Here is a 25,285-nt window from a genome sequence, read left to right on the forward strand (position 1 = left end):
TTCAGAAAAGAAAAAAAAAAAAAAAAAAAAAAAAAAAAGTACGCTCAAAGTTCATGTCCAGTTTGCTTTTGGAGAAACCTGTCGCAAGAATCTACTGCTGATATTTTTTGGCTTCTCCAGAGAGAAGCAAGCCAATTGGGTTGATACAATAGGGACTGCAGTCCCAGGAGAGATTAATTCTTTGTTGGACTGCCCTGAAATTTCACAAGGTAGACAAAGAGAGACAGCAAACATGACCATAAGAGTGCCAATACCAAAGCCAAAAAATCCTCATCTCCCTTTTTTCAGATTCTTTTCTGGAACTAACTTGAGGAGAAACCCTAATTCTGGGTCTCTTAGCAAAGAGTACCTAAAATAATTGCCCAGAATGGAAGATTCTGCTAGTGCCACAATTCTTTGGCAAGGCAAGGCAAAAACTGGGAAGAGAAGGATAAAGAACAGAACCTGGATGACTGAAGGGTGCCAAAGCAAGAGCTTTGTGCCAGTTGCCATTCTGCTTGAAATCTGCACTGAGGAGCCCAGTGGTCTCTGCTCCCAGCAAGCTGGCGATGGCATAGAAGAGTTGGCTACAGCTGACCCTGGCAGCACAGCTGATGACAGCAAAAACTCAGAGCAGCAGACGGGCCAATAGCCCATTGGTGAAGGTCAGGAATATCTGATCATGCATGCTTCTGCCATTACAGAGCTCTCACTGAGTACAAATCCAGCCCATTTCATGCTCCTGATTTAGATAATGTTTTAACCGCTTATCAGATCGGTTAGCATTTTTCTAGCCTTGACAGAACAAAAGCCAACAGACACCGGATGCAATTCTACCTCTAATGTTTAGAGCTGTGACATGATCTATTCAGCCAGGTTATAGCTTTCTAAAGTTATCCAGCAGAATGCCAGTAGTCACCCAGCAACAGCAGCTTTTACATAGGGAAACCATGTAAAACAGAAAAAATGTAAAACCCCTGATCTGGAACATACTGCATTAACTGAAGAAAGTCTTTCCACTCCACACACTACACTAATACCAATTTAGGTGAGTGAGCAGGCAATCAGTCTCCCATGAGACCAGTTAAACAGGCTATGGTATACCTGCTGAATTGCCTGGACAACATCAGGAGTCAAAGCCTAGGGAGCACTTGAAGAGTACGGCAAATAACCCATCTACAAAAATAATCATCATCAAAAACAGTCATCCACAAAATTTTTGCCAATCAGTGCTTTGAAAAACGAGCCATCACTTTCTGTGAAGATAACGGATGGGAATTCAGTCTGTGTCACAGCTACAGGAAGAAAAAAAATGACTGTTGCTTTGGACTACAGGATTGCTGAGAGCAGAAAATTTGGACTTAGTGCATTGTGATGTCAAAATGGTCAGGGTTAGATAGTGGCTCTCTTTTGTCCAGAGTGCTGCAAATAAATTTATTTTGTCTGTAGGAAGAAAGCCCAGATGAAAAATTTATGCCAGCAGCATCTTTAAGAGACTTTACTTGGTACAACCTGGGTGAAACTTCAGGAAAAGTAAAGGCAGTCAAACGGGTATCTGCAAGTAGAAACAAATATTTACAAAATGACTGATAATGATCTAGCCTCTTACAAGTCCCAGATCAACAAAAGAAGCAATATGATACTGTTCAGAGGTGCTTCTGCTAACAGAAACACATTTAGCAACAAAATAATCGGAAAAAAGTAATAAATAGTCATTAATTCATTTTTTGTGTTTTAAATAGGCTATGCTTCTGTGACAATTATTAAACAGTTCTGAAGTACCAGAAGTTTGGAAGGCCCATTCACTATATTTGCTTTCCACAGCTGCATCCTCGCAGACGTTAGCAATGGTATGTTTTCAAAGGATGTATGTAGCAGTCATGCTTAACAAAGGCTACTTACCCCCCAAAACTGGGGAGGATGCATAGTTTACTGTTGACTTCATAAACATCAGGTATCTCAATGCCATCCTTATACAGCCATGACTGCCTGAGATGACCAATGGAGAGTATCTACATACAACAGAATACCTCATATGCAATACATGCAATCTTTGAACAAGTAGACAAATTAAATACAAAATTCAGGATTCTTCATTTAGGGCAACAGTACCATTTGAAACTCTAATTTATCATGTGTTGTATCTTTCAATCTTGTATTTTATGGATGTTGCTCTACTTTGGAAGAAGGTATATTGAAAAACCTGAATGCCACCTGAGAGAAGGTTTACTCAGCCACAAGATGGATGTTTTTGCCTATCCAAAAATCAGACAGTATGGACCACAAAAGTGCCAGCTTCAATCATAGCTGACAACATTTTGACACACAATGGAGTTAATTACTTATAAGAACAAGGTCTAGACACTGGGAGATGTCACCTGCTTCCATCCTGCTCCATTTCTTACATGACCAAACTACCATAATACATTACTGTACTTCAGGGTCAGGCTCCAGCTGCCCTCCATGTCCAGATACAGAGAGGAGGGAGAAAAGGTTGATCTGCTTTGACACCTGGGAATAACTGCATCACCTTGGGAAACTGTGTTTCAAATCTTGCATCTGATTATAATTATTTGGTGATGATCAACTCCCCCTTTAGATTAATTTTAAATGTTTCTGAGTTGGAGAGATGAATGACTGGAATTATACTGGAAGAGTGACAGGAGAAGGACATAAAAGAACTCTTGTTCTTTCAATTCTTGTAGTTGGCAAAAACCTTAAGAAACTATTGTGAATTAAGTTTCCTCACAGTGGTAATCTGTGTAATTGTAACCTGTAACCAGTTAAAACCATAATGTTGCTTGGTTCATAACAACTGCTGACTGTTGTGACTAAAATATTTCATAACTTTGGTATAGGGAGAGGAGAAGACACATGGCACCATTCATGCTGAATGCACATCACTGCTCTTACTATATGTTCTTTTACGTCTTAGAGGGATGATAGATAAACTTGAAGGTTTCACATTCTCCTGCCAAATCTCTCTCTCATGTTGATGATCTTCCTCTTTTCAGTTCCACAAAACAACAACGTGATTACTTATAAGAACAAGGTACTAGTTAAAATTCAAAAGTAGAAACAAAATTAATGTACTTGATCAGAACCTGACGCCCAGGTTCTGCTATGTTCTGCAGGCACCATGCCCAATGTTAAATTGCACCATGCCACCCTAAGGCAATTTAAGGAATGCTGCTTTGCACCTGTGGGGTTTCCATACTTCCTTCCCCTGCTGAGCCTGAGAACAGCCTATATAATCCAGAATCAGGAAGGTAGCATGCTTTCTGATTAATGAATGCATTGAAATTTCACAGTCCAAGACACATTTTCATTGTTGGCTCTTCCCCAGCTGATACTGATACTTAGTCTCATGATACTTCATTACTGATATATATGCGTACGGTGAAATCTCTAAAGTAGTGTCTGAACCCTAGCTCAGCCATGCCAGACAGAATGCCTGGCTTGATGTCTTCTTTCATCTGCCACATTTTACCAGATTTCAAGAAGATGGCTGTCTTAATCTCTTTCATTTAGAGGAAGGTATCTGAGAATAGGAAATAAAACTGACCAGTAAGAAAGGAGCAGCTGCTATAACCAAACTGATGATGACAGTGCCACTATCAAACAGAACTGAGAAATTCCTATTACTTTCTATCTAGCCATTGCCTCAGATATTCAATGTTTTAAGTGCACAGGCTTAATTTGTTTTTACACACATCATGAAAACAAATCTAAGGAAAGACCACCATGTGGTTGAATCTGCAGTCAACTAGTTGATATACCAAAAAAGTGCTAGGCCATAAAACCAGTATAGTCAATTTAATCTAATAAAATACAATGGATTCTTCTCCCACATACAGTTAGTCTTAAAAATAGTCTTTATACATATGAGAAAACCAGCGATGTTTACAAGAATAACAGTTTGCATCATTGGGCAATAAAGCCTGATACTCTCTTCACAAACAGATAAATATTTGTACACTGGTACTGTGTGACCATCTACCCAAATATTATCTGTGTGCATGTAGAATAGAGCACATTTTGCCAGTTGCTTTGTTTTGCCAGTTGCTGAAACTATAGCAACTGTTTCCTTTTCTTCCTTTCTAAGCTCTACTAGTCCATAAGAGCAAAAACCACGTTCTGCACTGATACTGAGGACAAATAAGTGATTCATGGGGACTTAATACTACTAAACACTTACATAGCACTTTATATATTCAGAGTGTTGTACAAATATTAACAAATTAATCCTCACAGCAACCTACAGGGTACATAAGTATTTTCCAAAATAGGGCCAAATTTGTTGCTCATGTATACATGTACAGCTGCAACAGAGCTACACCCACTGACATCAGGAATAGATTTAGACACAGAAATCAGACAGCAGCAGTACATGACACAAAGCCATGCCGGAAGACTTGTCAAAAAACTCAGATTAGGATTCAGATGATCTCATCTCACACACAATTTCTCTCTTGCATATATTTGCTTTCATTCTTTTTTCTACTACCCTATGACTGCTGGGCTGATTTTATTAAACTCCTATACATACTAATATGACTTAACCAGTGAGATACCACCATTTCACACTGGAAACTCACACCCATGTTAAGGAGTATGAATGAATGAGAAAGCCCACCAAAAGAAGTGGATTGTTACTTACATTGCCAACAGAAAAGTAAACAGTAATGATATGTATCATATTTATTCTACTGGAATGGCCGCATCCACTTCCTAAAATAAGACTCCTAATTACAAGAATTATGAAGGTTACAAGAATTAGTATGAAGTGCAGAATATATGGAATTGCAAGGATGTATATGAATAACAGCATCAAGTAAGAGGGTTTTATAATGTTTTTAACATATAAGTATTTAATGCAGCAAGCATTTACTGAGGTTTCAAAGAAAATCCTAAAATTAATAATTAGGAATGATGCTGATTACAACACTGACCGTGTTTGCTGGACATTCTGGTGGTGCTTATAAAGCCTAGACGTGGTTAAAAGGCTCAAAATTAAATACTAAGAAGGCTACATTACCCACTATCCAAAAAGCAACATCAATATCAGACCTTTTGTTGTTATAATTCAAAACAGCCCAACTTCATTAACACATAACCTGGTTGTATTGGTATTAAAAAAAGGAAGGAGGGGAACACGTAATAGATAATCACTGAAGTATGGGATGAACCAAAGAGAGTCCACCCAAATCGGAAAAGGCTGCAATTCCTATCATGAAACTATCATCGAGAGAGAAGAAACTGGATGATGAGCATGGCTGATGAAGGTTTGAATTCAGATGGTGGCTAACCCTGGGATTCACTGCCCACGGGCTCCATGTGGCCCTGAAGAGGGCAGTGTTTTCAGAACAGATGACAGGGTTTATCTGCTCAACTTTCTCCATCCCCGAAAACAGCCTGGCAGCCTTGTAGCTGTCCTTGCTCTCAGATGTACCTTTATCTTCTTTTATGATCAGTAGTCCCAGGAGAGACTTCAGAGAAAACGCTGGCCTCAAGTACTCAAAATACTCAAGAGTTAAGCCTGGCATTTTTAGAATACCTGCGGGTAGCCTGGCAAATCCAGTATCCCACATTCACCCACCTCTAATGATGATTATTATGCACCAACAGCTGTCTACAGCTCAATGGATGAGGATCTAATTGATCTCATTACCTCCCCCCATATAAAGTGAAGTGTGTTGCCACTCTGTGGGTCTGTGGATCCTGTGCTGATTGAGGGCCTTGTGCTGGAGACCTGCAAACAGAGTGTTTGGTGGTGCTGTTAGTTTGCTCTAAGATGGTCAGAATCCACAGAAACAAACATTGTGTAATATGCTGTATAATATAGTACAGTGTGGCTTTTGTCTTACCAGCTTAATATTGAATAGCTCTGATAGCATTCATATGAATATTAATTTTGTAATAAAAAGCAAGAGACTGGTGTATTAGTTATGTGTTCTTTTGTTACTTTTAGTCTTTAATTATTATTATTAATGCTATTATGTCCAATTTCCCCTCACCTCCATCACCCTCACAGTCTCCACTGCAGTGCCCTGTCTCAGGCAGCAAGCTCCTTCTGGAGCCAACAACGTTACTCAATTAACCCTCTGGCAGAGGATGCTACAGTATGTAACTGGTGTTGCTTTCTCTCCTACAAGTCTCTGCACATCATTTCTGTCGTGCTCCGAATGATCCAGCTGAGGATCCAAAGCACTGTCTTTGACTCGGATTGCCTGCCCGGCCCCACTGCCTGCTGCCTGGCCCTGCATGTGGTTCTCCATGCAGAAGGTAGAACTGAAATATTTATGCATGTGTGCTTGGGTGAGATGCATCTGTATTTCAGATTTTAAAAGTTGCATTTTCCAAAAAAAAGAAATCCATTTGCAGAAACAAAAGGCCTGAGTCTACTTTTAGATGGGGGCAATTCCTCTCTCTTTAATAAAGTTATACCTGATTTATAACAGTATGAGAGGAGATTCTGGCCCATAATATAATATAAAATGCTCAGCTTTATGCAGTTTGCTTATTCATAAAGATTACTCCAATGTCACTGTGGAAAAGATGCAATGAAAAATACCTATTACTCTGCAGCTATGCAACTGCCAAGTCTCTCTTGTTTTTTAAAGAATACCACTGTTCATTTGCTAGTCTACAGTAGATATATTTTTTAAGATAAAAACACTACATTTAATTGCTTATGGATCTTGGTTCTTTTAGCACTACTGGAAATCACACAAAAACACATTAGTAGAGAGCAATTAGTGCAATGGCAGTAAACAACTAAGGCACTATTAAGCAGTGGGTGATTAAATAGTATTACTTCTTTATTTTTTTATGATATTAGACTTAGAGAAGATTTTAAACATATGTTCCTGTTAATATCAATGGTATGAAGGGCAGGTGTCTAACATTCTTAAGACAGTTGTAGTCAGGGCACTTCAGTTTATAAGAAAGATTTTCTTTTAATAGAAGATATGTCTCTTTATACAGTATATTGCACTATTTCTTATCTCACTACACTGAGACATTTATACAGTAATATTATTTAATAGGAGTTATGAAATCACACACTGTTCCTTCAGAAAATAATACCCACATCTCTACCACCAAGGAACAAAGAGCTACCAAACTCCCAAAATAATATGCAATTATTTATATCTGTGCAAAGAACAAATCGGGGACTATTTGACAAATTTACTACAATGGGCTATAACAAACACTGTGATAAGTTAGCTTGAATGGCAGTAACCTTCAGGCAACATAAAAGATGAGAATCTGACCCAAGGACAGAACCCTTGTGGTATACCTTTTTAATCTGCCTAGCCTTCGCAATCTCTCTGGACTCTGTACTTGTTTATAGATCATCCTCATGGTCTGGCACATCTTTTCCTCGGCATCTGATTAAGTTAACAATGTGCTGCTATTTGCATGCAGATTTGCCAGGCCTTTCTCTACAGCTGCTCCCGAAGACTTGGTCTTTCTCTGTAATGTGATAGCACAGCAGTCAGTAAATGCAATCTTTGTCAAACCCAGGTGTGCTCTTGATTTGGTTCTCATTCGTTCCAAGCAATTTTTCTTTCTGTAGCATTTATAAGGCTCTATTATAGTATAGCCACATCTGGAGCTAAAATTCTTCTATTAATTATATACTTTTACCACTATGAAGACAAATTCAGAGACAGCTACTAACATTTTTGTTGTTGTTCTTATTCCTATTTTGATAGCCTGTATTTTATTTCTACAGAAATTTAATTTTTAAAGCAGCATTCCTGATTTTTATTTCCATAAAAACAGTAATGCAAAGCATGAAATCTAAATATTTGATACTTCTCTTCTAAAATCATGCTATCAATAGCAATATAAAGTATTAAGCTTTAAAATAAACTTTCAGTACTTCATATAAAAATATGATATTATAATGAAGTATCTCTCTTGTTAAGAGTTACAATCTACTTGGGAAGGAATTAAAGTGGTTAAACAACAACAACAAAAAAACTTACTCAGTTCCCTAGTGAACGCTGGTTCACATCACAGAATCACCAAACAATTTGTTCCCTCCACAGTCAAAAAGCAGAAACAAATTTGATCAGCATGGTGACTTAAATGCTGTATTTTCTTTGTGCAATGAGGGTAATTTTTCAAGATCAAGTTTGAAGTAGATTAGTACAGAAATATAAGCGAAGCCTTCACTCTTATCATCTGAGTACGGATAAAGGATGTATTCACCCGAGAGCATTGCAAGTTATTTTCTAAGAGAAATTTTTCCTACTTCTTATTTTTTGTGAGTACAGAAATCATCACAATGAAGTAATAAATGGATACCAGCAAACAGTTTTGACAAGTGAATATTCACTGTGTAAATGTACATTTAAGAGGAAATAGATAGAAATCATATTTCTTAATTTTAAATCTAATTTATGATCTAAAAGGTAACATTTTTTTTCTAGGTAAATACCTGTGCATTAGGTCAGCGTGCTTTTAAATTACAGGAGCACTACAGAGAAATACCAGTCTCCTCAGATGGGGAATGATTTCCACTTGATCAAACCTTTTTTAGGTGGTCTTCTCTAACCCCTGGTCAGCTAAGGTTAACGTGCACAAAGTAGTCTGAGATCCTGACTTTAGTACGATTTCTTTTAGAAGGCAGAATAAATGACAAACTTTTTTTTTCCTTAATCACATTTCTTCAGTTTTACTTTCACTGTTTTTTGACATGTTTGTATCAAAATAATGTAAATGTGCCATGCCTGTGCAGCTGAATTCATTAAAGCACTGCTGAGTTCTAAACTGTATTCTTTAATAAAATTAAGAATAAAAATATTGAACTAGATTTCTTTTCTCCACACACACAAAGAAAGAAAATATAGCTGTAATGTTCCTCTTGACAGAGTTTTAAAACTGTCCTATTGAGGAATAAGCTTTTATTTATTTATAGAACATTTTATCTTCCTAAATCACTTCTTTTTCAGATTATTATTTTGGCTCTATATATGCTCCTGTTCAGGCACATGCAAATATGTGCCCACATGCACATACGTACACATGTACATACACACACAGAATATTGTTTAAAAAAAAACAGAAGTAAAACAGAAGCTGTGTAACCAGATTACATCACAGGTTACGGTGGAAATAAATAAAAGAAAATATATTTTGCTTCTGTAGTGTGGTATTTTAGTGGTGCTGGTTTGACTTTTGGCCCACACACATATGCCAATGGCAAGGCTAACTCTAGGGACTAACAAAAAAGAATGTGTGTTCACAGCTGTACAGTACACCAATACAGATTACATGTTTTCAGTGTTGCGGCCACAACAGAATGCTAATTAACATACTGGAGTGATGAGAACGGCTGTAAGGGCCTTATTGTTCCATTATTTCATGCAGCCCAGCTGCCTTTGTTTATGTCACTTATCCTCTCATGCCACAGGTTTTTACTCCAAAAATACTATCCCAATACAACGTTAATATTTAAAAAACAAAGAGGTGGCAGATTGTCATTTTTGTGTCAGTCTCAAACTGCAGAACTGTTAAGCTGTTCTGGTTCGGTATTTAGAAATAATTTAACAGCCATATTCAGACACTGCCTGCATTCTAACATAATGGCTGAATACTTGAACCAAGCAAATGCATAACTATCCTGACATCACTTATGAGATTTAGATTGGTCAGTTAATGGAAGTCTTTACCAGAATCAATACCATAACAGCTTCTTGAAATGAACGTGATTTTTTACACAGAGTGCTGTGAACAATAAGTACAGAAATATCCTACCTTTGTATACAGCACAAAGGAACTGGGATTTGAAATTAAGAAGCAATTACAGTTTTTTGCAAAGTAATGTTATAGTTGATTATTAGAAATAAACACATACAAAATAAGCACTTTTTAATAAATAGCTAGAGAATATTAAAATTCCACAATCCTATTATTCCTCTTTTTCCTACTTTTTTAACAGCCATTTTATCTGCTAGCTTGGTTATCATGTTGCTGTTAAGGATTAATATTGATGATTGTTGCCAACAATGGTTAAATATTGCAGAAAAACACTTTTTATGAAAGAGATGTAGCCCTATCTGACTGTAAGGAATATTAGTTATGCCTGCTGCTTTGACTTCTTTGATTGATTTATGAAAAAAGCAATGTTAAATACCATTATTATTCTTACTTGTATTACAGTGCTGCCTGCATATCTTAGCTGATATTGGCCAGATTCAGATCAGGAACCGTGCACTGTGGCTAAGGAGATGATAACTTCCTAGCATACTAGACAAAACTAGCCACTGTCCTAGGAAAGCTTGCAACTTTCAGCTGGGATCCTGACTGCACTTACATTTCTGAGCAGAGGAATCCACAAACATCACTCCATTGACCCCAGTGAAACCACGCATTGACTATGTTTACTCACAGGGTCAAAGGCACATACAAGGTTTTAGTAGGTTGCAACAAGCATGCAACTTAATGCTAAAGAGTGTGAAAAACAGAAAAACAAACAAACAAACAAACAAACAAACAACAACAACAACAAAAAAAAAACAGTAGAAGGAAACCAGGACACTGGTGGTGAGAAGCACAATGTACAGCTACCTGGTTACAAATCTAAGTTTCTTTCCCTCACTTACTTGCTATAAACAAAAGGGAAACAGTAATGATAAGGAGGTTTCCAAACAATTTTTTCCATCAGTAACCTGTAATTGCTGTCAGAACCTGAGTCTGGCTAGAACCTGAAGTGTTAATGGTGCATTACTTCCTCAAATGAAAAAAAGAGATTGCAGTTTCAGAAGTTTAACTTTACCAACAAAGAGTCTAAGAGCTAACAAAATACCTGTCACCCAAGATACACCCAGCTTACAAAAACTCCGAAAGTCAGAAGCCTTCCCAAAAGAATGTCATCTCCCTAATCAAAGACATACTGTTGTTAGTCACGAAGCACACCAAAATCCTGAAAACATACAATTCAGTGAACAAGCCCTAGTTGTTTTTTAATGAGTTTAACTGGTAATCTCAGATAAATGTGGAACTGCTTGAAGTGCCTGTCTTATGTAAGACAGTAATGAGAGGGTTTAATGTTTTCTACAGACTACACAAATTATAATAGTGAACATGCCACAGGTGTGTCTATCTAAAATATAGTAGTTTCTCAGCTATGACCATTCCCCTACTGTGGACAGAACATAGATTTTTTTAATCGGATCCAGGAGCTAGCAAATTACCCAGCTGCTCTGTGTTTAAGCCCCCAGCTAGTTTATATACCAATAATAATAAACTTTCTATAATAGCAGCTCAATCTATTACAATGTTTCTCACTCAAACTAAAAGTGGGCCACTTCAGCTCTGTTCGTTGATATTACTACACAATTTGTCCCCTCCTAAAACTGTTAAAACATTAAGAAAAGATAAAGGTACATGCTTAATTAATGGAGTTTGGGTTTGGTTTGTTTTTCTAGTAGGATGATCAGCTATTTTATGTCACGGGCACACAACAATATCATGTTTGGAATGCATAGGAAAGTTGGCAATTTATTCATGCTTATTTACCACAACAAAACATCACATAGTCACAGTTACAAAATGAGGTATTGATGATGGCCTCTTAATAAATTTTGCCTGCTATAATTGTATGTACTAAAAAATTTCCCTCCAGATAATCCCACTCATGCATTTATTTTTTTTTAATAGCATATAATTCTGACATCAATTAAATAAATTGTTTACTGTATGTAGTAGGTGTGTTGTTGGAACTGTGATAGTCTATTCTAAGAATGACAAGTGTTAGAGATGTGATAGTTTTTTTCTCATACCAGTTAATATGGGGGGGGGGGGGGAGGAAAGGGACCAGAAAAATGATTCTTTGCTCTAAATCTTACCTATTTTTTCCCTGCAGAGATATCTGTTGGTCTACTGAAATGTTACATCTCTACACTATAAAAATCATTACAAAATTAACACTTTAAAATCCACAACACTAAAGCTTATATTGGGACTTCCTTGAAGAGAAGAAAAAAACTGCCACTACTTCAGCAGGACTGGACTGTATCCATAGACTCTTAGCTTTAGGTGAATGGACTTCTTTCAAACTTAGTTTATGAAACTACTCAAATTAACTTCTTGTAGCTTAGGCTGATAAAAATAACAGCAACAAGGCACTAAAACCCTAATAAACTGATTATAAAGTCACATAAATGGATATTCATATAGCTGCTGGGCATAGTGCGTAAGTAACTTCAGGTGCAAACCATAAAATACTGTGGTATGTATGCAAGCACAAGCAACTACAAGAAAAGAGTTGTCACATTTCAAAATTATATATCCTTTCTGTATTTAATTATTCCCATCCTAATTGTAGACTTAAAGTCACTCTTAAAGCTGAATTTACTGAAGCCTAAGAATTTTGTAACAGTGTTTCCAATTCTGCAAGAAATTCTCACCAATTCTACACAGGAATTGCAAGACTCTCCTACATTATTTATCCACATCAGATACAGCATCCTTACTCTACAAATAGACATTTTCAAAATGTCCCTCAGTAAAGGGTATTTCTGTTCTCATAGTCACTCCCAGACAATCCTTAGAATGAAGAAGCCTTGAAAACCCCATTTGCAGGTGAACCAGTCTAGGTGTTATATAGCTGTCACAAGGCTGATAGCTTATTGTACAGAGATCATACCTTCCCACAGAAAACCCCATGGGAAAAGCTCAGAGGGAAAGAAATCCTGGTGTGATCCATCCAACTGAGCAGGGCAGTCGTTGCCTTCTGCTGAGAGGGTTGACCTGGCAGGTCTTGCAGGCCTGTCCACATGGAACTGACCCCCAGTTCTCCTCCCTCTCCCATCCCACCTTCTCTCTCTCTCCACCACTAAAAGACCTCCACATGTCTCTCATACCCAAGTCCACAGTGTGCCCCCTGCCCTGTGCAATCACATGCCCCACAGAGCAGACAACCTGGTCTAGGACGAGCCAACCACCTTGATCGTACACATGGTCATAGAGCAGGAAACTGGCCTGGGGGCAGCACAAAGGTGCTCCCCTGGAAAGCATAGCCTCCAGCAACAGCCTAGCATGATGGCCCTCTCCTCACCAGCAAAATTTATAGCTGCCCCACAAGGAAATCAGATAGCAAGTCAAGGACATCTGCAAAGGGGCTGTGTGCCTCCACACAAACTCTAATCCAATTACAGTCATGCTTTCATGGATTCTTATGAGGCTCCAGGAAAAAGATGGCTTAAGGTTTGAGCTGCATTCCTTTTTCCTGGTCTTTGTGGATGAGAGGCTGAAGATTTGCAGCTTCCTATAGTTCCCTGCTCATCCATCCCTACCTGCCAGCCTCCTCTCCTTCCCCTCACGGTGCTCCATAATCAATCAGTTCTTCAGATGCTTGCCAGAGATCTACTTTGTTCTGTATCCAATTTCAAGTGCCGATACATAATAAGAATTTCACTCCCATGTCTGTGCCTTCTGCCTGGGAAATTTATCCTTCATACCATTATCTTTCTGTACCATCCTCAGACTATGGAAAGGTTTCCACAGTAGTCCAGAAAAATAGAGCTTGCTAAGGAAAGTGGACCCTCCATCTGCAGGGAGAAGCTTCCCCATATCACAATTTCCCCTCTCCGAGGAAAAGCTTGTGTTTAAGGACAGGATTTAGAGACTTAAAAGTTATATAATATGGAGCAGTTTAAATCTTTCACAGAAAACCCCGAGGCCAAGGGAAAGTCAGAGCTGGATTTGGTAACTGAGGAAGCGTTCTGACCAGGCTTACCATCCCCTGGATCACCCTTGTCAGATGCGTACTTTCTACTTTGAATCAAAGGAAATATGATGACTTCATCTCTTTCATACCTTTTGCTTAAGGTTTGAGGGATTTGTTTGGTTGGTTTTTTATTTGTTATTTTTCCCCTTTACAGTTTACTTAAATTTTACTTAAGTTCAGGAGAACGTAAAGGTCTACAGAAGTCCAGAGATTTTGGCACAAACTCAGGAATACCACATTGCTGAATTCACACGGCTGTAGTTCAACCATTGATATCCAAAGCCATATTCCCTCTAGCCAACCAAGTTTTTTCCAGTGCTCATAGCACACTCAAAGCATGCAGCATTAATCAACTAATGTAAACTGCGTTATGCCTTATTATATTACAGACTCTGGATTTCTGTGTTTGGTGGGATGATCCAGTTGTTTCAGAGGCACATTTTTAAAGAAAACTCTGCTCCAGAGTGGATTTGTGAATTGACAAGCAAAAAGCATGCATCAGTCTTTCAAATTGACCCACTGGCATTACCAAAACATTGTCATTTAATGTATGTGAAGTTATACTTTCAAATATTCAGATATAACTGAGTGCTCAAAATCACTTACTTGAAGAACAACAAAATAATATGAAATAATAATAATTATAGCAATAACTGCTTAGTATTTGTATGATAAAAGTGTTGAAAAGACATTAACTAATTAGTGCTCACAACACCCATGTGAGGCAGGAAAGTATAATTATCCACATGCTACAGATGGAAAACTGACAATGTGGAGTTACCTGCCTTTCTGAGACATGCATAAGGGGATAATCACCTAATGCAAATTCATCAAAAACCCTACAGAGAAAGCACAAGTACAGTGGTCACACAGGTTCACTTTGCTCTGTGTGAGCTCTGATGCAGCAAGCACGTATCCCAGAGAGCCGCAGCGTGGAGAGGTGTGGGACAGACATATATACCTGGCACCTATAAACTCTGCACAGACAGGAGACGGAGATGGCTGCAGAGATCATTAAAGGCAGCCTGATTATTTGAGCTTGACACTTTTTTCTAGAACATCACTTAGTGATTGGGTAGCAGAGCCAGGACAGGAAGCCAAGTGGCTTTTGCAGGAGGAAGACACATGTGCTCAATCCAATTGAATGTACAGCTTTTGCAGCACAACCTTTCACCAAATACTTAAGATTCAAATTAAACACTTAGGGTTTCCTAAGCTTTCTTGCATCCCTTTTTCTATTCAGACAGGCTGGATTCTTTGCACATGGTGCATTCTAACAATAGCTCACTTAGCTGATTTTTTTTCCTCTAAGACTGTTAGCTCAATTTTGTACAACCAAGAGGTTTGGGCAACTTGCATAATGTGTGGATAAAACTATTGCTACCAATCACAGTCAGAGGCTGATCAAAGCCAACATTCATTAACTTTGAGCACAAAATTGTCTGAATCCATCAGTAACTGCAATGGTGCCTAATTAGAGAAGGCATCGCCTATTTCAAAAGCCATGCTGGACCATTGAGCAGTAGAGAAAAGTAAAGAGCAGCAAAATCTCATATGAAGGAATTAAAAAAGCACAGCGATTTCACTCTTTATGCATGGCACAAGTTATTATCTCAAACGGTGACATTGATAATAAGGGCCTTTATTTAGAGAGTGCTGAGCTTCAGCAGTTCCCATTCACTTTAGGTAGAAATGAGGGTGCTCAGCAGGACTGGGGAAAAAAAAAAAAAAAAAAAAAAAAAACAGTGACCAGCAAAACATTCTGGTGTGTGGTCCAGGAAGCTGGAGAGTGCCTGGAGAAAAAGGAAGAGCCATAATTAAATACAACCCTAATGGAACATGGACAGCCAGGATCCTGCGCTCTCCCTGGTAGCACTTTTGCCAGAGTGAAACGGAGCAACAATAATCTAAGCTTTATTCAGTCTAGTACTCTTCAACATAAATAGTCTGGGAAAAATAAGTGAAATTATCAGCCCCTGAAAAGAAACTGCATTGACTGGAACCTACACAAAGTTTTACTTTGTAACAGAAATGAAGAGATAGAGAACTTTTTCTCACATACATTTATTGACGTTGGAAACGTTTCTTTGCTGTCTGATGCTCCTGCCCTTTTTGCATTTGATCTTTGAGTATTGCAGCAGACTCTCCAGCAAGAACATTTATGTGGAAAAACAAGGAGCTTCAGTGACTGCCAAAGTAAATGTGAGCTGTACGTTCAGCTCTAACACTGAAACATGGTAATTCCTAATGGCTTGGGTGATGCAACAGGCTGGCATTGAGGCCATGTGAAATCCCACCTGACTGCTAGCAGAGGATTCAGTGGGTGTTGTGGAGCAGGTGGCACACTATCCTTGCGGGGCAAGGAGGTTGGAGCACGCTGGCAGAGGAACCACCTTCTCCTAAGGTTACCAGGAGGTCCGCCATCACTCAATGGAGACAGGAGCACGTCCAGTGCGCACGGGCTCCAACTCAGAGGAAGAAATTCAGAAGCACCCAAAGCTGGGAAGAAGGCATGAGCTGTTATTTTATCATCTTCATCACTAATCAAGCAAAACCCCAAGGAGGAGCAGAGTTTTTAGTCTATTTAGTAGAGATTTTCTTTTAGAGAATATTAGGATAGGCATCTGCTTCCAGTTATGTCTATCAGCCAACGAAGAAATGCAGACATCAGCACATGACCCCTGCAACTCATCAACATTGTGAATATTTACAACAAACTGTTTACAATGCAAACAATCAGCAGCCCAAGCATTACTCCATGAAGAACACTGCAAATAATTTTGAGCAACAAAGCAACACGAGAAAATGCCTATCTGCTCCCAGACAATTTGTGAACAAAATAAATTATTCCCAAAACTCACATATTTTCAGGTCTTTTAGGATCTTTGCCATTGAAGTCAATGACAGTTTAGCCCTCAACTTTTACACAACAAAACACACACTATTTAACATAAAAACATACTCTCAATTTTTAAAATAAATTTGACTCTTACAATCCATCCCAGAAGAAGCCTACCATTAACAACCACATACAGACCACCAGGAGCCCTGCCTAGGAAGATTTTGCCTTTCTCAGACCAATAAGTTTAAAATATTTTGCAAAGACTTGAAATTCCTACATAATCTGATTTACTTATTTTTAATTACAGCCTGAAATTAAATATTTTTATAATCTACAGACTACAGGAAAGACTGGAATCAAATTTTCAAGCAAATTCAGAATCCAACATCACTCTTCCATTGCATAGGCAATGAAATTTATAAATCATACAAATTCAGTCAACTTAGTCTTGTACTTAAGATGTAGGTCTGACTGAAATTCCAAAGAAACTTGGGCACTGAACGCAGTCAACTAGAAATTGTGGTTAGGCAAGTTCCATACTGAAGTAACAGATAATTTTTGCTGCTTCTAGCATCTCTCTGTTGCTGTCTCCTGAACAAGTCAACACCGAGCTCTACATGAACATCTGCTGCCCAACCAGAGTCACACCAGACAACATTACCAACAGCTTGGAATTTTAGAACCTTTCTTTTTCATTTTTCAGTAGAATCAATGTGACTTCTACCCTCAGTACAGCAAGCATGGCCTGTAGACAGTAGTCCTTCCAGGCAAGCCACATTATCCAATTTGTTTACATATGCCAGTGGCCAAAGTATATGACGACATTAAGACGCATGACAAAGCCGAAATAGTAGAAAAGTAAACCTGAAAATCAGGAATCCATAGCTTCTTTAGCACACATAGCAGATTAACTCACTTTCCGTCCCCCCTCTATCTCTAATGTCAATTTTTTAGTGACAGCATGAATAACACACTTGTCCATGAGACAGAGACATACGATGAATGGCATCTTAAAGTTTTGTCCACCTATCTACATATATTGTGGCCTCTCATCTAAGTGAAATGAGGAACAACTGTAAAGCAGCCATATTCTGGCTCACATGCTTTATTCTAGAGAGTCAGCTTGATTTGTATTCACTGACAAATAAAAACATAAGTGCAAAAGAAAGGTACATTAAAAATGTTGACAGCCTAGTTGAAGCTATCCATTTAAATACCATGAGAACTCATTTCTTCCTGCTCCTCCTAATACCAACCCTGAGAAAGCTGTCCAATTATAAGCCATTTGAAGGAAAAAAAAAAAAAAAAAAAAAGTTCTTACATAAAAACTGATCAAGCTCCAGTTAACTGAAAGAATATAGTGTTCAGGTTTATGCTCACGAAAAATACAAAAATACAGCAATGGCATTATTACAGAGAGCCAAAGATAGCCACATAAGCACACACATAAAAAGACTTTTGTATGGTATGCCCTGTATAGTGAGAAGGGTTAAATTTATGTTCCATTACTAGCCTCCCCCCTATCCCCCTCCCCTTTTTTTTTTGGTTTCATCTTCTCAGTAAAACACATAACTTAAAATGAAATCAAATATTAAAAATGACAGACTATATAAGTGCTGTGAGTAACTTCAGGTCACGGAGGGAGGGAAATGCAGGCAAGTTGTCAGGCACTATCTGTCAGAGTGAATTAGAAACAATCAACAGAGACTGAAAGGGAAGGTGATTGTTATTAAGCAGCAGGGCTGTGAGCAAGCTACCCAGATGTGGTCATGCATATAAAGAACAGGAAACAGCAGTTTAATTCAGGAAGCACTGGCGAATAGGGCAGCACAAAGGATAAAAGTCCTTTGTCGCTAATAAGCTGGAAGTTACTTTGATAACAGCAGGGTTAGACTCTAGAATAAAACACATTTCTTTCACTACCATACACCATTAATATCACAGAACTGTGGTAGAAAGAAATGCACTGCACAAGTAAAGATTAGTTGCAGGGCCTCAACATCAACAGCAACACAATGTCTGAGCTCATATTATCAATTAGGTAAACTCTTTTGACTACTTCTAAAGAATGGGATTAATGACTCAAACACAAAATGCCAAGGTTCCAAAAACATGATTTTGCAAAATAAAAATAATAAGGACACTATTGTTTCAAAAGTGCTACAACTGAATGGTTTTGTGTTGTGTTTTTCCTTTTTAGCCCATGGGAAAGGTGAATAATTGGTAGCAGTCTAAATATAATGAAGTCCATTTATGCAGTGACTAAAAATAATTTTACAAGCAGACAAGGCTTGATTTCATTAAAAAAAAAAATTACTTATGTAGGCATTCTGCAATTATTCTGCAGTACCTTCATGGCAAGAATTTGACAGCAGTTGTGCAAATAATATAGAGATTACAGAAATAAAAACAAATGTCATTACACACAAAAAATCCAAGTTACATGTGAATGGGATTAAGCAAGTGTGAGTGTGAGTGGGATTAAGCACGTGTGTTGGTATGAGCAAAATCTGAAGCCTGAATCTAAAGGAAAATAACTCTTCTGCCCCAAAGCTGTCCTACAGACTTTAAAAACCTGAATGATTCTGTATTTCACTCCCTAAGAGAAGGTGCTGAACAGACTCTGGAGAAAATTCTGGGAGCCCTCAAAGGCTCTGTGCAGCACTTCTAGATTGAGTTAAACAATAACGAATGTACTGAAGTGGGACTTCACAGGCCATGTGCCAGCTCTCTGAACAAGAGTGAATTTCATTCTGATATGAACTTCAGCCTAAGAGTTCAAATAGAAATTAAATGGTGTATGGGGCATCATGAAGTCTGGAGATCAGTCCTAATACATGAATATGCAGGCTAAATATACATGCTGTTGCAAAAATAAGCTTGTCAGCCATATTTCTGTTTCCTTTTCTTCTTCACACCCTCAGACTCTCCGGAGGTACACCTGATTTCTAAATTTATTTTTGTTTTTTTGAAGTGGTCTTTTCCTGAAGAAGGACGATCACATATCAGGAGATGTTATTCATTTGATACAAGCCCAGTTAGGACAAATGTAAATCCCTGCTGTACCTGAACTCATAAAGGTCTGATAGGAAAGGTAAAGATACCTACTAACTCACTTCACAAAGTATCTTAGGGCAAAGCTGAGATTCTTCCTTGGCTGTTCCTGATGGACTGACGAGCAAATTTAGGTGGTAATCTGAGATCTGGGAAACCTTTCTGACTGGACAACAGTCAAAAACTATGAATTGTCCATTCAGGTCATACTCTTCTGCTTTGTAAAATTAGTAGTCCAGGTAGAAAAGGGATGCATTGGCTCCATTCTCAGGAACCTTCTCCAGGTTTTCTCCTATGAACCTCTTTACACGGAGGATATTCTCCCAACAGAAGTCATGAGAAGTCATTTCTCTTCCCACCTGAGAAACTTCCTTCACCAAAGAATGAAGAACTCCTACGACTCCTCACAGGAGGAGAGAAATGGGACCAGGCTTGCAGTTAGCAGTTCATTATAGGTCGCTCAGTTACATGACCCAAACCTGCCAAACCTAATGAAGCGATCTACTAACTTCTAAATCCCACAACAAGCAGGTGATCTGCATATGTCCAGCATGTCTGATGCATTCCAGACATGTTGGGTTTACTATGCATACACAGACAGCTCTATTTAGCATGTGCAACGAGGCTGACATAGCTGGGATGCAAAGCATTTGTTGCATACTTACACATCAGTCACATATGCACAGCCACTTTGAAAAGAGATGTATCAGACCTGCCAGTGTGGGCTATATCTGAGGGCTCTCACCTCCACGAGCACCTGGGTAGATACAGGCTGTTTCTCAAAACAAAACAAAAGGCTACCTTCTGTGATAAGACTCTTAATTTTTCTATGCTAATGAATCACAGAATCACAGAATCATCTAGGTTGGAAGAGACCTCCAAGATCACCAGTCCTACCTCTGACCTAACACTAACCAGTCCTCAACTAAACCATCTCACTGAGCTCTACATCTAAACATCTTTTAAAGACCTCCAGGGATGGTGACTCAACCACTTCCCTGAGCAGCCCATTCCAATGCCTAACAACCCTTTCAGTAAAGAAGTTCTTCCTAACATCTAACCTAAACCTCCCCTGGCACAACTTTAGCCCTTTCCCCCTCATCCTGTCACCAGGCATGTGGGAGAACAGAACAACCCCCACCTCACTACAGCCTCCTTCAAGGTACCTGTAGAGAGCAATAAGGTCACCCTGAGCCTCCTTTTCTCCAGCTGAAAAATCCCAGCTCCCTCAGCCGCTCCTCATAAGATTTGTTTTCCAGACCCCTCACCAGCTTCGAGGGGCCCCAAACTGAACACAGTACTCGAGGTGCGGCCTCACCTGAGCCGAGTACAGGGTGACTTCCCTAGCCCTGCTGGCCACACTGCTTTTTATGCAAGCCAGGATGCCGTCGGCCTTCTTGGCCACCTGAGCACACTGCTGGCTCATATTCAGCCGACTATCCACCATCACTCCCAGGTCCTTCTCTGCCTGGCAGCTCTCCAACCATTCCTCTCCCAGCCTGTAGCTCTGCTTGGGGTTATTGCGCCCCAGGTGCAGGACCCGGCACTTGGCCTTGTTGAACTTCATGCAGTTGACCTCAGCCCATCGGTGCAGCCTATCCAGATCCTCCTGCAGAGCCTTCCTACCCTCAAGCAGATCGACACACACACCTAACTTGGTGTCATCTGCGAACTTACTGAGGGTGCACTCAATGCCCTCATCCAGATCATCAATAAAGATATTAAAGAGGACCGGCCCCAGTACTGAGCCCTGGGGGACGCCACTAGTGACTGGCCTCCACCTGGATTTGACCCCATTCACCACGACTCTTTGGGCCCGGCTATCCAGCCAGTTTTTAACCCAACGAAGCGTACGCCAGTCCAAGCCATGAGCAGCCAATAGTATATGAGCCAATGAGTATAGTACAAGAGGCAAAGCCTACTACTCTGAGACCATGCAAAGTTCTCGGAGTTATCCTGTTCAAAATCAGCTCAACAGTATATATATACTAATATCCTAAAACTATATTTAAAGTAAAATAAAATTATAATGTACTTCACAAACATTTCTGAAGACTACAAATCAGGCTCAATCTAAACAAGCCATATACGACAGCTAGGAATTTATAAATGATACCACACATCAGTAAACTAAACACTTAAGCAGTAATTTAAAAGACAGAATATAATTCCAAATTTTAGAAATAAATCCAGTAGGTTCCATTATATTACACACTAACAAAATAAATATTTTAATATACTGTAAAATGTATGTGTTCAATGACTCATGTTAGCTTTGTGTGCTGTGGACAACTGTCTTAACAATGTTTATACAGTCATAACTAAGTTCTTAATTTAACACCCCATTAAGGCGAGGTGAAAGGATTCACACCTCTGCCAGTACCATTGTCTCAAGTCCACCTCCATCTGGGTACAGATTCAACAAGACAGCATTCCCCCACTTTGCAACGCTTTCAGCCTGGAAGAGTGAACCACTTGTTTCTCTTTGCCCATGCACATACAACCAAATGTGCAGGTTTACATGCCAGTGTATTTTTTTTAACAGCAAAACACTCACTAACATGCAGTAAATACAGAATGAGTTCGGTAACAGGATTTTCATTATCTAGAGGCATTTCTGAAGAGTGAAATTCAGCTTCTTAATGTACATTTAAGTAAAGAAAGGTATTGTAAGTTAAAGGCAAAACTTTTGTTAAAACTAAGACCAGGAAGTCCTAAATTTTACCAAGATAAAACATGTATGCACGTAAAATGAAATTTTACCCATGGATAAATTAATACCTGTGGATTTCTAGTTGCCTCACTCTGCCACCGAACCTTTCCAGTTTGTAGGTAGAAGTGGGTATTTAAAATACAGCAACCTCAAAGACAAGCCAAAAGCTTCCACATGCCCTTGGGTTCTCAGTAATGAAGACGGTTCCATAAGATACAGAACAACTTTTTCGCTCCCTGGTATCATTAAGATCTGTTGATATTCCACACCTATCCTGATGGGATCTTCAGGAAAGGCTCTTCTGCACTAAAGATAAATCCCACCCCATTTCTGACACTGGACGTCTTCTGACATAGCCATAATTTAGTTGCCTACAGCTGCTGTGAAAGGCAGGAAACAAAAAGTGGCATATCCACTTTGCAAAGTGGAATCCCATGACGCAAAGGCTTCTTGTGCATCAGTGCGTCATCAGCCCAGAGGGTCCACTGTCACAAGTATCTTCTAGTCCTATGTTCTGGGTAAAGCCCCAAATCTTCCTGCACTCCAGAGACACAGCAGCCATGGTGAAGGAGGCCAAAAGGTCCAGGAGAAGGGTTCTCCCCTCCCTACTCCTGCAGCTCTCTGCTCACAGGCTCTGCAATTGAGCATGAGAATTTTGACTTCCACGTAACATGGGAAAGTTGTCCCCTGTACTAATTTTTCCTCTTCCAAATGCAGAAATCTCAGAGCATTAACAGTGCACAGGTGATGGTTCTATGCAGAAGAATACTAGATTTTGCTTCTTTGCCTGGGTCTCAGAAAATCTAGATTATTGAGAAGCTTGTTACTGAATCAGGCACTTATTGTATGTACAGATTACATAAGCAAGAAGGTCAATTTTGTTTCAAACCTATATGAATATGGTTCTGGGACTGAATTAACTACTGATTGAAAAGTTGCACATTTTTAGCTAGCTAATCATATTTTATCTCACTGCACACAGACAGCAGTGCAATGAAATTAGGTGTTTGTTTGTACATTTGGGAAAATGTTTTAACTTAAAGACTATGGAAAAAATAATGTCTGTCCAGGTGACGTTGCTGGGGTAAAAATAATCAGATGATAACAACTGAGCATAGCTCAACAGAAACTAATAGTTGATTTCTCCTGTTTTTTGACTATGGTTTCCCTTTCTGGAAAGCATGATTACCTTTCCTCCATTATAAATTTACAGTTTTAAGGCATAGCTTTATTTGTCATAGCATAAAAACAGTTCCAGGATCTAGTGTTGCATGTGCTTACCTAGGACAGAAATACAAATGCAAATGTTTTAGCAAGCTTGTCTCATATCAACTAACTGGCAAGAATACACACAGTAACAGTACTGCTTATGTAAAGAAGATATGATATTTTACATATTTTCAAAATACGTATTATCTGGTCATATTTGTCTATGACATTTGAATCCTACCTATAATACGAACTGCTATTTCCTTAAGAGAGACATAGTTGTTAAAAGGTATCAAAGAAATATTTATCTGTGGCAGGAGGTACTTCTACAATCTCTTATTGTTCTATCATATCTAATCCTCAGAACCGGTGCCCATAATGATTCCCAACTGGTAGATGAACTACTTTGAACATCCCTGAAGCAGAATTACTACCCACTAATGTATCAGCTAAATGTTAGAAGACTCCTAACTCCCCCATCTGTGTTTTACCTCCCCAGAGGGTAAATACATTGAACAGTGATTCCCTTGCCTGGCACACACTTTCTAAACCTTACTGGCAACTGTTGTGATTTCCAGTCCAAGCAGCTCTGCAGTCAAAATCACCAGTTTTATATGCTGCAGGGAACTAAACACCTACCTTATTAAAATACTGCCCTCAAAACACCCTTTAGTTCTGTATTACCACTGTAATTGTTACCAATTGTTACCAATGTAATGCTGATAATATTATGGATTACAGCTAATGTCAGACTACTGAATTAGCATGTGAGTATCTTTTATAGTTAAATTCAGAAAAAATATTAGAATTAGGATTAATGGCAGATTTATTTTAAGAGAAAGAGTCTACAAAAACTAACTAGAAGCAGCGTGCATTTTCTGGGCTTAGTGAAAGAAACTGAAAATAAATAAATAAATACAGCAAAACGTTCTACCTGTTCTCTTGAAAACTAATCAAATAGCCCTGACTCATGTAACTAGAGCTTATTCATGACTGGTTATGCACAAGTTAATAGAACTATCTATGCAACTAAAGGCCACAGGATCAGGTCTGAAGGACAAATATATGATAATTCTGCTCTTCATGTCATTTGCAGTTTAGCCACCTCCTTCTACTTTTTCTCATTACAGGCAACTTGCCTTTACTTTTCTTCAGTGTCCACTTCTCTAATACTAGGATAGCGTTATCACCCACTGCACCCTGATGTTTATTAATAATACCTTAATAAAATAATAATAAAGTCTAATTGAGAAACGCTTTTATCAACTTTGCTATATTGCCATCTATCTGAGGTTCTCAACAGCAAAGATTTAAATGTTTCATTTTATTTTTAACTTTCCCTTTTCTACATTTCAGTAATGTCAGGCAAAGAGGTATGGTTTTACTATCTGAACGAATCATAGTGCAGAATAATTTATGACTTCAGCTTGGGCTTTCAGAAAAGCTATTTCAAATCTTCACTTTGATTTGGTTGTATCAAAACTACTCAAAATAACAGCAGTGGTTTCTTGGAACTAGAATACGTTAACTATTCCTAAATATTTTTGAACTAATAGGTTATATTTATTTGCTGGGAAACTTTCTGCAGCTCCCTGATCTTAATATGCTGAAAAGGCCTGACCTACAACACTGTTACACTGGGGGTTTCAATTTCTTTCCCCCAAAACCCTGAAAAAAATAGCATGAATACAAGACAGAGAGGCAAACATTTTGTTTAATCATCCATATATTAATTCAGAAG

General features: G+C 38.7%; 1 protein-coding gene across 3 annotated transcripts in view; it reads right to left on the reverse strand.

Moving 5' to 3' along the window:
- ZNF536 (zinc finger protein 536) overlaps nucleotides 1-25,285 on the reverse strand; it is a 350,265-nt gene that overhangs the window by 212,561 nt on the left and 112,419 nt on the right. The gene's annotated exons all lie outside the window — the stretch shown is intronic.

Source organism: Aythya marila, assembly GCF_965140915.1.
Source record: "Aythya marila genome assembly, chromosome: 12".
Classification (NCBI taxonomy): Eukaryota; Metazoa; Chordata; class Aves; order Anseriformes; family Anatidae; genus Aythya; species Aythya marila.